This window comes from Elephantulus edwardii, unplaced genomic scaffold (genome assembly GCF_000299155.1).
Source record: "Elephantulus edwardii isolate Elephantulus edwardi_28Jun2011 unplaced genomic scaffold, EleEdw1.0 scaffold00001, whole genome shotgun sequence".
Lineage (NCBI taxonomy): Eukaryota > Metazoa > Chordata > Mammalia > Macroscelidea > Macroscelididae > Elephantulus > Elephantulus edwardii.
Window position 1 is genome coordinate 29,300,653 of NW_006399751.1, and position 14,147 is coordinate 29,314,799.

Below are 14,147 nucleotides of genomic sequence, written 5' to 3' on the forward strand. Positions count from 1 at the left end.
CATAGTCAATGAAGCACAGATAGACATTCTTCTGGTATTCTTTGCTTTCTGCCAAGATCCGTCTAACATGAGCTATAATATCCCTAGTACCATGACCTCTTCTAAATCCAGCCTGTACATCTGGCAGTTCTCTGTTGACACATTGTTCCAAATATTTTTGGATAATTTTCAGCAGAATCTCGCTTGCATGTGATATTAATGATGTTGTTCCATAAATTCCACACTCTGTTGGGTCACCTTTCTTTGGAATAGGAATAAATATCGATCTTTTCCAGTCAGTGGGCCAGCTGACTGTTCTCCAGATTTCTTGGCACAACTTAGTGAGCACATCCAGGCCAGTGTCTGTCTGTTGAAATATGTCACCTGGTATGTTGTCAACTCCTGGAGCCTTGTTTTTTGCCAATTCTTTCAGAGCAATTTGAACTTCCTCCTTCATCACCATAGGCTCTTGCTCATATGTCATTTCATGAAATTCTTCTGTGTCAGCCAATTCCTTCTGATACAGTGACTTTGTGTATTCCTTCCATCTACTCTTGATACTTCCTGGATCTTTTAACATTCTACCCAAAGTATCCATAAGTATTGCCACCCGTGGCTTGACTTTGTTTTTCAGCTCCTTCAGCTTAATATACGCTGAGCGAGTTCGACCCTTCTGATTTTCTGACTCCAGCTCTCTGCACATTTCATTATAGTATCTTGCTTTGTCGTCCTGGGCTGCCTTTTGAAATGTTCTGTTTAGCTCTTTGATTTCTTGGTTTCTTCCTTTAGCTTTGGCTTCTCGGAGCTCTAATGCAATGTTCAGAGTCTCATCTGACATCCATCTTGGTCTTTTCTTCTTTTTCAGCCTTTGTAATGATCCTTTGCATTCTTCATGGATGATTTTCTTGATATTCTCCCAGAGCTCATTTGGCTTATGCTCATTGGTGCTCAAGGCCTCAAACCAATTCCTGAGATGGTTTTGAAATTCTAGTGGGATAGACCTAAGCTCAAATTTTGGTACCTGTGGACTTGATTTAATTTTCCTTAACTTCAGTTTGAACTTGCATATGAGTAGTTGGCGGTCTGTCCTACAATCAGCACCCAGCCTGGTTTTCACTGGTGATATGGAGCTTCTCCAGCAAATCTTTCCACAAATGTAATCTATTTTATTCCTATGCATGCCATCAGGTGAGATCCATGTGTATAACCTGTGTTTATGTTTCTTATAGAAGGTATCTGCAATGAATAAATCATTGAATGTGCAGAACTCTATCATTCTATCTCCAGCCTCATTTCTCTCACCAAACCCATATTTTCCAGCTACTGATACTTCTTCCCTGTTCCATTAGTATATCAATAGAAAGATAACTAGTTAAACGTGTATGAGGATCCAAGGGAGGGAGGGTAGGAGTCTAGGGGTAAAGATGGGTAGGGGGAAATCATAGGATCGCCCAATTTAATGGGTGGAGGCGGGGGTGCATAAAGAAAATAGGAAAGATACAGTGAGAAAAACAATGTATACAAATTTTGTAAGTCAACTAGTATAAAATAAAAAAAAATTATGTAAAAAAGTTTAGCCCTAAATAAATTACAATAATGCAAAGCAGAGGATCTAATGTACTTCTCCTGTTAGACTAAGACCCAGAGATTGAGGCCATTGTCTCACACATACTTAATCACTCTTCTTTATCTCTTTCTCAGTGCTTTTCAAGTTCTCTTCTCTTTCCATTGTCTTCTGGCTCTAAAAACCTGATTGGAATCTCTCCTTGTTTGTGAAACAACTCCACTATGTGACTGTTAGTGTATCAGCGCTAATAAACATATTTTTTATACAACTCTTACAGCTATCTCCTTCTTGTTGTTTTTGTTAGGTGCCTTTGAGTTGAGTATAACTCATAAAGACCCTATTAACAACCTTTCTGAACCCTGTCCGATCCTGTGCCATCTTCATAATCTTTGACACCCTCAAGCCCATTGCTGCAGTCACTGCAATTCATCTGGCCAAAAGTCTTCCTCTACTTCACTCTCCATCTTCTCAACTCTGATATCACTCTCTACGGAATAGCCTACCCTAGCAACATATCCAAAATATGTGAGACAAAGGACTTCTCTTAGTCTTTTCTTTTTTCCTTGATTAGCCCTTAATTCCTTCAAACTCATTGCAACAATACAATTTGGCCTGGTTTACATTTAATGTCTGTAAAACATTTCTGGGTAACAATGCTACTCTGCTCTTTTGTTACTTACATACTTATACAGATAATATTAATACTTAATATTTAGTAGGCAAAGAGGAAGTTTAAGTCATGACAAAACTGAAAAGGTTTAAGAGTCTGGAACAATAAATTCAATATACTACAATAACCCTGTGGTCCAGCTGATGGTTTCAGAATCACCCTGACTTGACATTTCTCAGTATGTTCACCAAGAGCACTAACATATATAACACCATCTAAGTCAATTTAGAGACTTTATGAACAGGTAGATGAGAGTTCTAACTTTAAACCAGAGCGTGTAGATTACGTGAGTTGCTACTTCTACATTGTCATTTATGTTATATACTCTCAAAGTATTAACCCCTATCTTAAGTGTTTCAGTGACTGGGGTAATGGGGTAGATGTATTTGAGACAATAAGGTTGGCTCAGGATAGAACAGGGTTCTGAGCTGTTGTACATAGGGTAACTATGAGTCACAAGTGATTTGATGGCACATAACAACTACAACAAAATTGTAGACTCTTGCCCAAAAGAGTAAGCTAAAAGAATTGCATTATACAAAGTTACTTACAGGCATGATAGTTTAAAATTCACTTGACAAAGTCATGACAGTTCCAAGAACTTCATGCACAGGAGAAAGTTCGACAGTAAATAAGGAAGATCAAAGAAGAATGTGCATACAGTAGTTATTCATCCATTAATTATATTAGTGCATTTAAAAAAATCTACACAGTAGGGGAAATATATGGTCCAGTTTAGTAAATAGTTCCAGGATTACTTAATAATTTTCCCATGTTATAGCTAACTTTAGTAGATCTTGAAGTAAGATTCGCGTTATGTCCATGTTCTTACAGTTCCACTAGTTGAGCATTCGTTCATTCAGTAATTAAATCACGTGTAAGTCTTGCAAGCAAAGTGCGTGAAACAGTTTTGTAAGACATGAAATTAAACTAAAAATAAATACAATTGGAGAGATCTGTTAAATTTTGCTGGGGATGAAAAATTGCCTATCTAAAGGCTTGTTGTTGTTACATACTGTTGAGACATAATAACAATATGTACCATAGAACAAAACATAACTATTGTGTATCATCTTCATAGCCTCCTCTGTGCAATAGCTCTTTTGGGTAGTCACTGAGTAAATTCACCTTTTTTAGGGTCTTTCTCTCTTTCTTTGACACTCTATTTTTCCAAGCATGAACTTCTTTTCCAAATACTGACCCGTTACGACAGCATGCCCAAATATACGAAAAGAAGTCATACCATCCTTACTTCTTCAAAGCAAGCTGGCTTCACTCTTCCAAGAACAACTTGCATATTTTTTTGCAGATCAGGGTATATATTCAATGCTCTTCACCAAATTACAATTCAGAGGTCACCATTCTTCTTTGATCTTCCTTATTCGTTGTCTAACTTTCACATGCCCATGAAGTACTTCAACTGTCATGACTTGCGTCAAGTATAGTTTACACCGGTACCTTTTTCTCTCAACAATTTAACTAGGTCTTTGGCAGTAGAGTTAGCTAGGGTCATATGTCTTGAGATTTCATCTTTTTTCTCCATAGTAAGAGGGAAAAGGAGAAAGAAAAAAGGAAAGACAACAGAAAAACAAATTTCACTTTACATTTTGTCAATAAGTATCCTGCTTTATAAGGTGTTGCAAATGGATTTATCATTGGCAGATTAATATTCATTTTCAACCAAACAATTAATTAACCTAATAGGTTAATATTTTTATTAAAGATATTACCAAGATTTTTTTTAAAAGAGGTCATAATGATATTTATTGTCTATTAGTTATACAGCTATTTATAAGAATATAAAATGCAGCTGATATTTCCTATGGTTGAAAATCATTAATAATTAGAAGTCTTTTCTCACAATTCTAAAAATGAGCTCTTGCATTGGTAGCTACCATTTGTCTTTGTAAAACAGATTATGCCCTTAAAAGACTTTAGAGATCACAGCACCAGCCTCTGACACAGCACAGGGATGTCTTCTCCAGCATCCCAGAAAGGTGTCAATGTGGGTGGATGTATGCAGATAGGAGAGAGCGACTGCCACACAATCGCTTTCTTAATAACAGAAACTTGCAGTGCTTCAAATGAAGACAAGAATTGCAAAAAAGGTCTTTCTCATAATGAACACAAACAAAGTCTTTCATTGGAACTTACACACATTAGTCCTATTTCTGCACTTTGGAGTTAAAAAAAAAAATCCAAGCTCTTTTCCACATGGTTCTAATGAAAGTATTTATTAAAAAGTAGGAAATTTTTATTTCCTTGCACTATAAAGGAAAAGAGAAGTGCCTGGGGGAATTTATTTCTGTTGTTTTCCTGTATACCAACACAAACTGCTTTAGAAAACTGCGCTGTAACATGGTCAGGGATCAACGTAATGAATACTGCTGCTATAAAAATGACTAGTACACAGGAAACACAAAATAAAATTCAGGGGATATTATCGAGGGAGTTCAAAATAAAAGGAATTCTGGCTACTGAAGAAAACGTAGAAACTCTTGAGGGGATTCATACAAAATCCCTCTCACCTAGAAATAAAGTCTGAGAGAGTTTATGAGAAAAGTTTATCAAGACAAGTTCTTATAGACATATCACTGAAACAAAATAACATCCACTATTTTAATTGAAATATCTAAGTATGGTTATCTATTGCTTGGATTAATGTAGCATTTTAGTGTTCTATTTAGAAAATTACAAAGCTATTAAAAAAGTATAGAAAACAAATTCAAAACAAACAAACAAAAAAAGCCAAACTACTCATTGCTGTTGACTTGAAACAATGGCTATCTCACCCTTCTGCAGGTTTTCAGAAGCTGTAAATCACATGAGAGGATGTTGCCCATCTTTCTCCCTCAGAGCTGCTGATAAGATTTGAACTTCCTTTTGGGGGGGATGGCAGCACAACTCCTTACCCACTAGGCCACCATAGCTCCCAGAGAAAACAAGATACTCTATGCAACAAACACGGGGTATTTTTGTTCCGTAGAGAAGGACTTGACCCATAGCTGACCCTCCAGCAAGTTTTCAGAGTCAGTAAACTGCACAGAAGGAGACTGGCCATCCTTCTCCCGCCGAGCAGCTGGTAGATTCAAACCATGTGCCTTAAAGATTGCAGCACAGATTCTTGCCACTACGCCATAGGTGTAATAAATGTTAACACATTTCATAATTGTCTCATAGCTTTATCGTGTAAACTCCCTCCACTTCCAATCTCCTTCAAAAATTTTTCTCCTTAAAGTGTATTCCAATTCATAGCAAATCTCCCTCTATTTCCAAGGTAGTAAATCTCTACAAGACAAGACTGCTCAGCCTTTTCCCACAGAGAGACTGGAACTCGGTAGATGGAAGGTGGATTCTAACTCTAGGAAGAGATGTAAAGGAGGGAGGGGAGGAGAAAGGAGAAGGAGGAGGAGGAAAAGAGTGAAAAAGAAAAGGAGGAAAAGAGAGATGAGGGGAGGGGAGAGGAAAGACAGGAGGATATAACATTAATGAACGGAATCTTGTCAACATTAAGTCCTTGTCTACATTAACAACTTTTTTCCAATAAAGTAAAAAGAATATCTTTGAACTAGAAATAAGCAATTGGCAATGTCTTCTTGAATAAGGATCTCATAACAAAAGTTTACAGTATACTACAGGGTCTCTACAAGATAAAGACTGATAACTCAATTACAAAATGGGCAAAAGACATGGAAAGATTTTTCACAGATGAAGACATTAAGATGGCCCATACACACAAGAAGAAATACTTCAAATCACTGGCAATAAGAGAGATGCAAATCAAAACTACAATGAGATATCATTTTACCCTAATGGAAATGGCAAAGTTTAACAGGACAGCATATTAATAAATATTGGAGAGGATGTGGAGATTGTAAAATTGTAAAACCACCCTGAAAGGCAGTTTGGAATTTCCTCAAAAAGCTTAACATAGAGATTCCATATGATCCAGCTATTATATTGCTAGGAATATACCTCAAGGAAAACAAAACAGATGCAACAGAAATTTGTACACAATTGTTTACAGCAGTGTTATTTTCAATAGCAGGGACATGGGAACAGACCAAATGTCCATCAAATGACTGGATTGAAAAATTGTGGTACATTCATACGATGGAATACTATGCAGCACTCTGCAGCAACAATTTTGAAAAAAATATTATATAACATGGGAGAGGCTAGAGAGCATTATGCTGAATTAAGTTACTTAGGCTCATAATAACAAATACTGCATTAGACCATTATTGTAAAAACCAGAAGGATAACTAGTAAGACTATTAAGGATTTCCAAAGAGGGAATGGGTGTGAGAGTTGGGGGCTGAGGGTAGGTGAAGGGTCAGAGGGCTGAGGGTGGACAGAGAGGGAACCATGAGGTCACAGATTTTCGTAGTTGGATGGAGGAGGTCAAGGGATTAGGAAGGATCCAATGGAGATATGAAAAGATGAGCTAATACTGGTCATAGATCAGTGATGATTAATTTTACAAGACATAGTGTATTGGAATGATCATAAGAAAAACAATGTAAATTTAAAAAAATAATTATACTCATTGTCATCACATTGGAACTGACTCAAAGCTGACCCTCCTTTGGGTTTCCAAGATTGGAGTCAATAGTAACAATAATATATCACATGAGAGGAAATTTCTCATCTTTCCCCCACAAAACCACTTCATATTTAGATCTCTAGAAAATACTTTCAAGTTACACGGATCTGTGTACTTTAAGGAAGGATGCATGTAGCTGCATGCATTCGACCTCCATTTTTGTTTTTTTTAATGCAATAAATGGCAACTGCTGTCTTGATAATCCTTGAAAATTCATTTAACTTAATATTTCATGGATATGTGATTTTGTAAGTACAAGCAAGAGTTAACCTAACCAAAGTGTATTAACTTGAAGACATACAATATGTAAACATTGGACAAAAACCATAAGGTAGCATATAAATTACCGAATCAATAAATTTCTTCATAAGGTATCCCAAACCTTTAATTACTGAAAGTTAATACAATCTCACATAAAACTAAAAATCATAGTCAATACACTTTCTGAAAGAATGTAATAAAATGAAAATATACAACTCTTTTACCCTTAATATGAAATATAGCTTATAAAATAATAATTCATTAATTTTATCTTATTTATATATTTTATACTTAAGGCTCTTAAACTCAGTGTTTTATGGAGTAGTCTACAAGTATAGGTTTTTATTTCCACAGAAGTTGTTCTTTCAAATAAATATGTAAACACATAATAATAATTATATATGATTCAAAAGAGCTCCATTTGCTTAAAAAAACAAACCAACTTTTACATCTGTGACATAAGTTTGTGATATCCTTTCTACAATTTCAGTATATCATTCTTAACATAACCTAAGAAACAAAACGAATCTCTTGTTTAAATGACCCCAAGAATAAATTTCATTTTCTACTCTGACACACCACATTCAACAATCCATGATTTGTTGTTGTTGTTGTTGTTGTTATGTGACATCGAGTCTTTTGCGACTCATAGTGATCCTATGTACAAGAGCACTAAATGCTGTTCTATCCTGTGCCAACCTAGCCATCACAAATGCAATTATTCCCACCTCTCCAGTCACAGAATTGATCCATCTCATCAAAGGTCTTCCTCTCCTTCGCCTCCCTTCCACTCTGCCAAACATGATGTCCCTCTCCAGGGACCAGCCCTCTCTTGCAACATGCCCAAAGTATGTCAGATGAACCTCCCAGAATCCTTGACTCCAAGGAGCATTCTGGCTTCACCTTCTCCAGGACAAACCTGTTTGTTCTCCTAGCAGGCCATAGTATATTCAACACCCTTCTCCAGCACGAAAGCGCAAATGCATCAATTTTCTTTCTATCAACCCTATTCACACTCCAACTCTCTGATGCATAGCACGTAATTGTGAAGACTATAGCCCAGATCAGGCACACCTTAGTCTCCAGCCTGATGTCATTGCTCTTCAGTACTCTTGAGAGGTCCCTCACAGACGACTTTCCCAATGCCATTCACCTCTTGATTTCCTGGCTGCTGTTACCAAGAGCGTTGATTGTGGAGTCAAGCAAACTAAAACTGTCAACTATCTCAATCTCTTCACCATCTATACTGATGCTGCCAATTGGCCCAGTGGTGAGAATCTTTGTTTTCTTGATGTTGAACTTCAATCCATATAGGAGCCTGCAGTCCTTGACCTTCTGCAGCAAGCGCTTCAGGCTCCTCAGTTTCATCAGGCAGGGTTGTGTCATCTGCACAACCCAGATTGTTGATGACTCTTCCACCAATCCTGATGCCACATTCCATTCCTCTTCGTACAGCCCCGTATCTCGGATGATCTGTTCTGCATACAGATTGAAAAGGTATGGAGACAGAACACATCCCTGACGGACCCCCTTTCTTGATTTTGAACCATGTAGTGTCTCCTTGCTCTGTTCTGATGACTGGCTATTTGTCCAAGTATCCATAATTTACTAAGCTAAATATAAAGAAATTATTTATTTTGCTATAAATAATTTTAAATATGTGCAATTTAAACATTCTACGTGTAGTCATGCCAATCCACATTCAATAAGTCCAGGTTGCAATGGAGACATTGAAGAGAAAATGGGCTGCAGCATAACAGAATAACATTGAGAAGTTTTAACAAACAAGCAAAACACTAGAAAGTACTGATGCCTCTATGTCAAGAAATTTGGAAGACAATGCCCTTGCCAATTAATTAGAATAGACCTATATTTATGCATATTCAAAAGAAAGGTAGCCCCACAGAATATGAGGGTTGATAAATACTCTTATTCCTATGACCCACAAATATATTTTTAAAATAATTTAAAAATAATTGAAATAATACATTTAGCAGAACATTTCCAGAAATTCAAGCTAGATTCAGAAAATGTGGGACAAAGGATACTTTTGTTTATGTCAAATGCATCTTGGATAAAAGTAGGTAATACCAGATATATGCTTTTACTTACGTTTTATTAAATAAGCAAAGGTCTCCTCTCTGTGGAAAAAAGTGAAAAATTAATAAAGAAGACAAGAAGAATCTATGCATTTGAATACATATTTGGTGCAGGCAAAATTACTGTTTGTATCATGAGTTACTGAAAGAAAAGATATGTATTAAAAGACGTTCCAATAGAATACTCTTTGGAGCCTAAAATAGTGTGACTTTGGATCACATACTTTGGGCATATCCCAGGAGGATTAGTCCCTGGAGAAAAGCATCATGTTTGATAAAGTAAAAGGGAAAGACATGCCCTCCCACAAGATGAATTGACACAGTAGCTACAAGAATGGATTCATGGAAAGTCTCATTAAAAGAGAGGATCACCTGTAACTAAATGGATAGGGATACATGGATTGACACGAGAAGCCCAAGTATAGAATGGACTGTGAGGATGGTGCAGAAGTTCACAGTATTTAGTTTTCTTACAAAGAGAATTTGAGTCAGAGCTCTCTCAATATTACCTAACAACAACAATAGTCATACTAGCTTGATTTAACATTTGCAGACAGAATAATGAGAGTAGTTTTGATTTTTTTTATAATCATTAGTATCTAAACAGCGATAAACTACAACTTACCAAAGGTGGTAGATTTCAGGTGAGTGTAATTTTCAGAGGAATTGAATACATTTCAAGTCTAAGGAAACAAAAATATTCTTATAATTCAAAGAAATCATGTGCAATTTAAAAATGCTTTTAGTCTAGGTGCACTTAAACTTTGACATTAAAATCACTTTATAGATTAAAATTGCATGTTGAAAGAACAGGAATTACTTCAGTTTTTGCAAGTTTCTTAGTAAAAGTTCTCATTTATTAATAGAAAATTAACACAATTTCAACCCGCCAGGTAAATCAAATTATCCATTGCTCTGCAGCTATTTGTACTCAAATGCTACCTCTACATTCAATATTTCAAGGCAATAAAAAGCATGCAAATACATAAAGAAACATCTTGTAAGTAGAATTGCCCATGTAAATATAAGATATGGTGTATGAAGTAAAAACAACAACAACTTGATATCATTTATATACTCTTTTCCTGATAAAACTCTCCATACCTCAATATCATCAGAGTTTAGGTACTGAAAAATCAGTGTTTAGCATATTTACATTTACAAATATTAGTTTAATCATGAGAAGACAAAATATGATTATGTTTGCTTTACAAATTTATACTATACTGGTTTAATTATTTTAAAATGTCTATTAGATATATCTGTATAGTGAATTTTCTTTGTACTAAATGTGTCAGAATGAAATAAAATTTTGCATAAGCATGTTGTTGTTATGTGCCATAGAGTCACTTGCGACTCATAGCGACCCTATGTACAAGAGCTGTATATGATCTTCTATCCTGTGCCAACCTAGCCATCACAAACGCAATTATTCCCACCTCTCCAGTCACAGAATCGATCCATCTCATCAAAGGTCTTCCTCTCCTTCGCCATCCCTCCACTATGCCAAACATGATGTCCCTCTCCAAGGACCAGTCCCTCCGTGCAACATGCCCAAACTATGTCAGGTGAAGCCTCAGAATCCTTGACTCCAGGGAACATTCAGGCTTCACCCTCTCCAGGACAAACCTGCTTGTTCTCCTAGCAGGCCATGGTATATTCAACACTCTTCTCCAGCACCACAGCTCAAAGGCATCAATTCTCTTTCTATAAACCCTATTCATTGTCCAACTCTCTGATGCACAGCACGTAATTGCAAAGACTATAGCCTGGATCAGGCACACCTTAGTCTCCAGTCTGACATCGTTGCTCTTTAGTACTCTTGAGAGGTGCCTCACAGCCGAATTTCCCAATGCAATTCATCTCTTGATTTCCTGGCTGCTGTTCCAAGAGTGTTGACTGTGGAGCCAAGTAAATTAAAACTGTTAACTATCTCAATGTCTTCACCATCCATACTGATATGCAAGTTCAAGCTGAAGTTGAGGAAAATTAAATGAAGTCCACAGGAACCAAAATTTGATCCTAAGTCTGTCCCACTTGAATTTCAAAACCATCTCAGGAACAGAAATGAGGCCTTGAGCAACAATGAGCGAAGACCAAATGAGCTCTGGGAGAATATCAAGAAAATCATCCATGAAGAATGCAAAAGATCATTACAAAGGCTGAAAAAGAAGAAAAGACCAAGATGGATGTCAGATGAGACTCTGAATATTGCATTAGAGTGCCGAGAAGCCAAAGCTAAAGGAAGAAACCAAGAAATCAAAGAGCTAAACAGAACATTTCAAAAGGCAGCCCAGGACGACAAAGCAAGATACTATAATGAAATGTGCAGAGAGCTGGAGTCAGAAAATCAAAAGGTCAGAACTATCTCAGCGTTTCTTAAGCTGAAGGAGCTAAAGAGCAAATTCAAGCCACAGGTGGCAATACTTAAGGATACATTCGGCAGAATATTAAGTGATCCAGGAAGTATCAAGAGTAGATGGAAGGAATACACAGAGTCACTGTATCAGAAGGAATTGGCTGACAGAAGAATTTCATGAAATGATATACGAGCAAGAGTCTATGGTGATGAAGGAGGAAGTTCAAATTACTCTGAAGGAATTGGAAAAAAATAAGGCTCCAGGAGTTGATGGCATACCAATTAATGTATTTCAACATACAGACACTGGCCTGGATGTGCTGCTCACTAAGTTGTGCCAAGAAATATGGAGAACAGTCAGCTGACCCACTGACTGGAAAAGATCGATATTTGTTCCCATTCCAAAGAAAGGTGACCCAACAGAGTGTGGAAGTTACCAAATAATATCATTGATATCACATACAACAAGATTCTGCAGAAAATTATCCAAAAACGTTTGGAACAATATGTCAACAGAGAACAGCCAGATGTGCAGGCTGGATTTAGAAGAGGTTGTAGGACTAGGAGTATTATAACTAATGTTAGATGGATCTTAGCAGAAAGCAAAGAATACCAGAAGAATGTCCATCTGTGCTTCAGCGACTATGCAAATGCTTTTGACTCTGTGGATCACAATAAGCTGTGGCTGACTCTGAGAAGAATGGGAATCCCAGAAAATTTCATTGTGCTAATGGGAAACTTATACTCAGACCAAGTGACAGTTGTCAGAACAGAGCAAGGAGACACTGCATAGTTCAAAATCAAGAAGGAGGTTCGTCAGGGATGTATTCTGTCTCCATACCTTTTCAATCTGTATGCACAACAGATCATATGAGATGCTGGGCTATACGAAGAGGAATGTGGCATCAGGGTTGGTGAAAGAATCATCAACAACCTGCGTTACGCAGATGACACAACCCTGCTTGCTGAAATTGAGGAGGACCTGAAGTGCTTGCTGGAGAAGATCAAGGACTACAGCCTCCTATATGGACTGAAGCTCAACATCAACAAAACAAAGATTCTCACCCCTGGGCCAATTGGCAGCATCAGTATGGATGGTGAAGAGATTGAGATAATTAACAGTTTTAATTTACTTGGCTCCACATAAACATAAGAATGTTAAATTTTCTTGACAGTGCTTAAACAATAATGTGATACATATTGTTTTTATTTAACTTCCTTCAGAGCAGATCCAGAGGCAAGGATTTCAATAAAATCATTTATTTTATATATAAATTCTTTATTGGTTTTTTAGGGGAGAGGGAAGATCACAATAGAAGCCAATGAAGAGATGCATTTGAAAGAAAGGAAAAGGATGGGTCAAAACTGAATTATCAAGGAAGTATGGCTTCAGAGAACTGGAATCTAATTCCACTAGCCAGTTCATATAGAGGTTTTTGAGTTATGCCACTTAAAAGACCAGATATTGGAGTGTTTACCACTAACATTCGTTCATGAGGTTTTTTCAGTAAGTGTCCGTTAACCACCTCAATCTGCCAGCGAGGCCTACAATAAGCAGTGAGCTTTTTCTGCCAGATGATCCTCGGTGATGCTTTGATTGTCAAATTGATGAAGATACACTTCCTCAGCTATTCAGCCAAGCATTGATCTAAGTATTGTGGTGAAGGGATTTTTCAGCTGTCATTTAAGCAGTCACAGGTGACATTAAATAGGGAGATTATCCTGGATGATCTAGATTGGTCTGGCTGAATATATTAAAAACCTCACGTGGAGGCTCACGTCCTCTCAGAGAGAGAGAGTAAAAAGGAAATCCATCTGTGGACAATAGCTTCTGATCATACTTTTTTGTCTTCTTTTCTTCCTGATTCTGCTTGCTTTATGGATTTTCGCTTAGCCAGTCTCACGTTAATGAGTTGGGTAAATAAATTCATGTGTGTGTGTGAGTAAGGTTGTTATTTGAAATCAAACAGGAGCCAACCCATACCTGACCCTCCAGAGGGTTTTCAGAGGCAGTATGTTTCACAGGAGGACACTGCCCATCCTTCTCCTATGGAGCCTTGGGAATCATAGCACAATGTCTTACCAATTGGCCAACAGATACACGTAGACACATGTGCATAAGTATACATATACATTTATCTGTTGGTTTTAATACTTTGATTTTGTTACTGTTACTTAGATTAGTGCTGCTTCTCACAAAGATGTAGTTGCTGGAAATTGGAAATTTTATAGGAGTTGTATTGCTGATTGAAAAGCCACAGCTCTCTGACAATTTGAGTCCACATCCACCAGTGGTTCCCAGGTAGAAAAATGGACATTCTTCTCCTGTAATTTACAGCCTTGGAAACCAAATCGAGGGTCAACAATGAGTTCGTTAGCTTTGACATGAAAACAATCAGGGTATTTCAGTGAGCTTTAGTGTCATAGTCCTTAGATACTTGTGCCTTAACTGAAAGGCCAGGCTTCTGTGACAGTTTGAATCTATCATCTGCTCTTCAGGAATAAAAAGGGTCAGTCTCCTCTCAGGAGATCCACAAGCTTTGCAACTAGCTGGAGGATCAGCTATGAGTTGGACCAACTTGGTATTGAGGGGAGAAGGGTTTTAT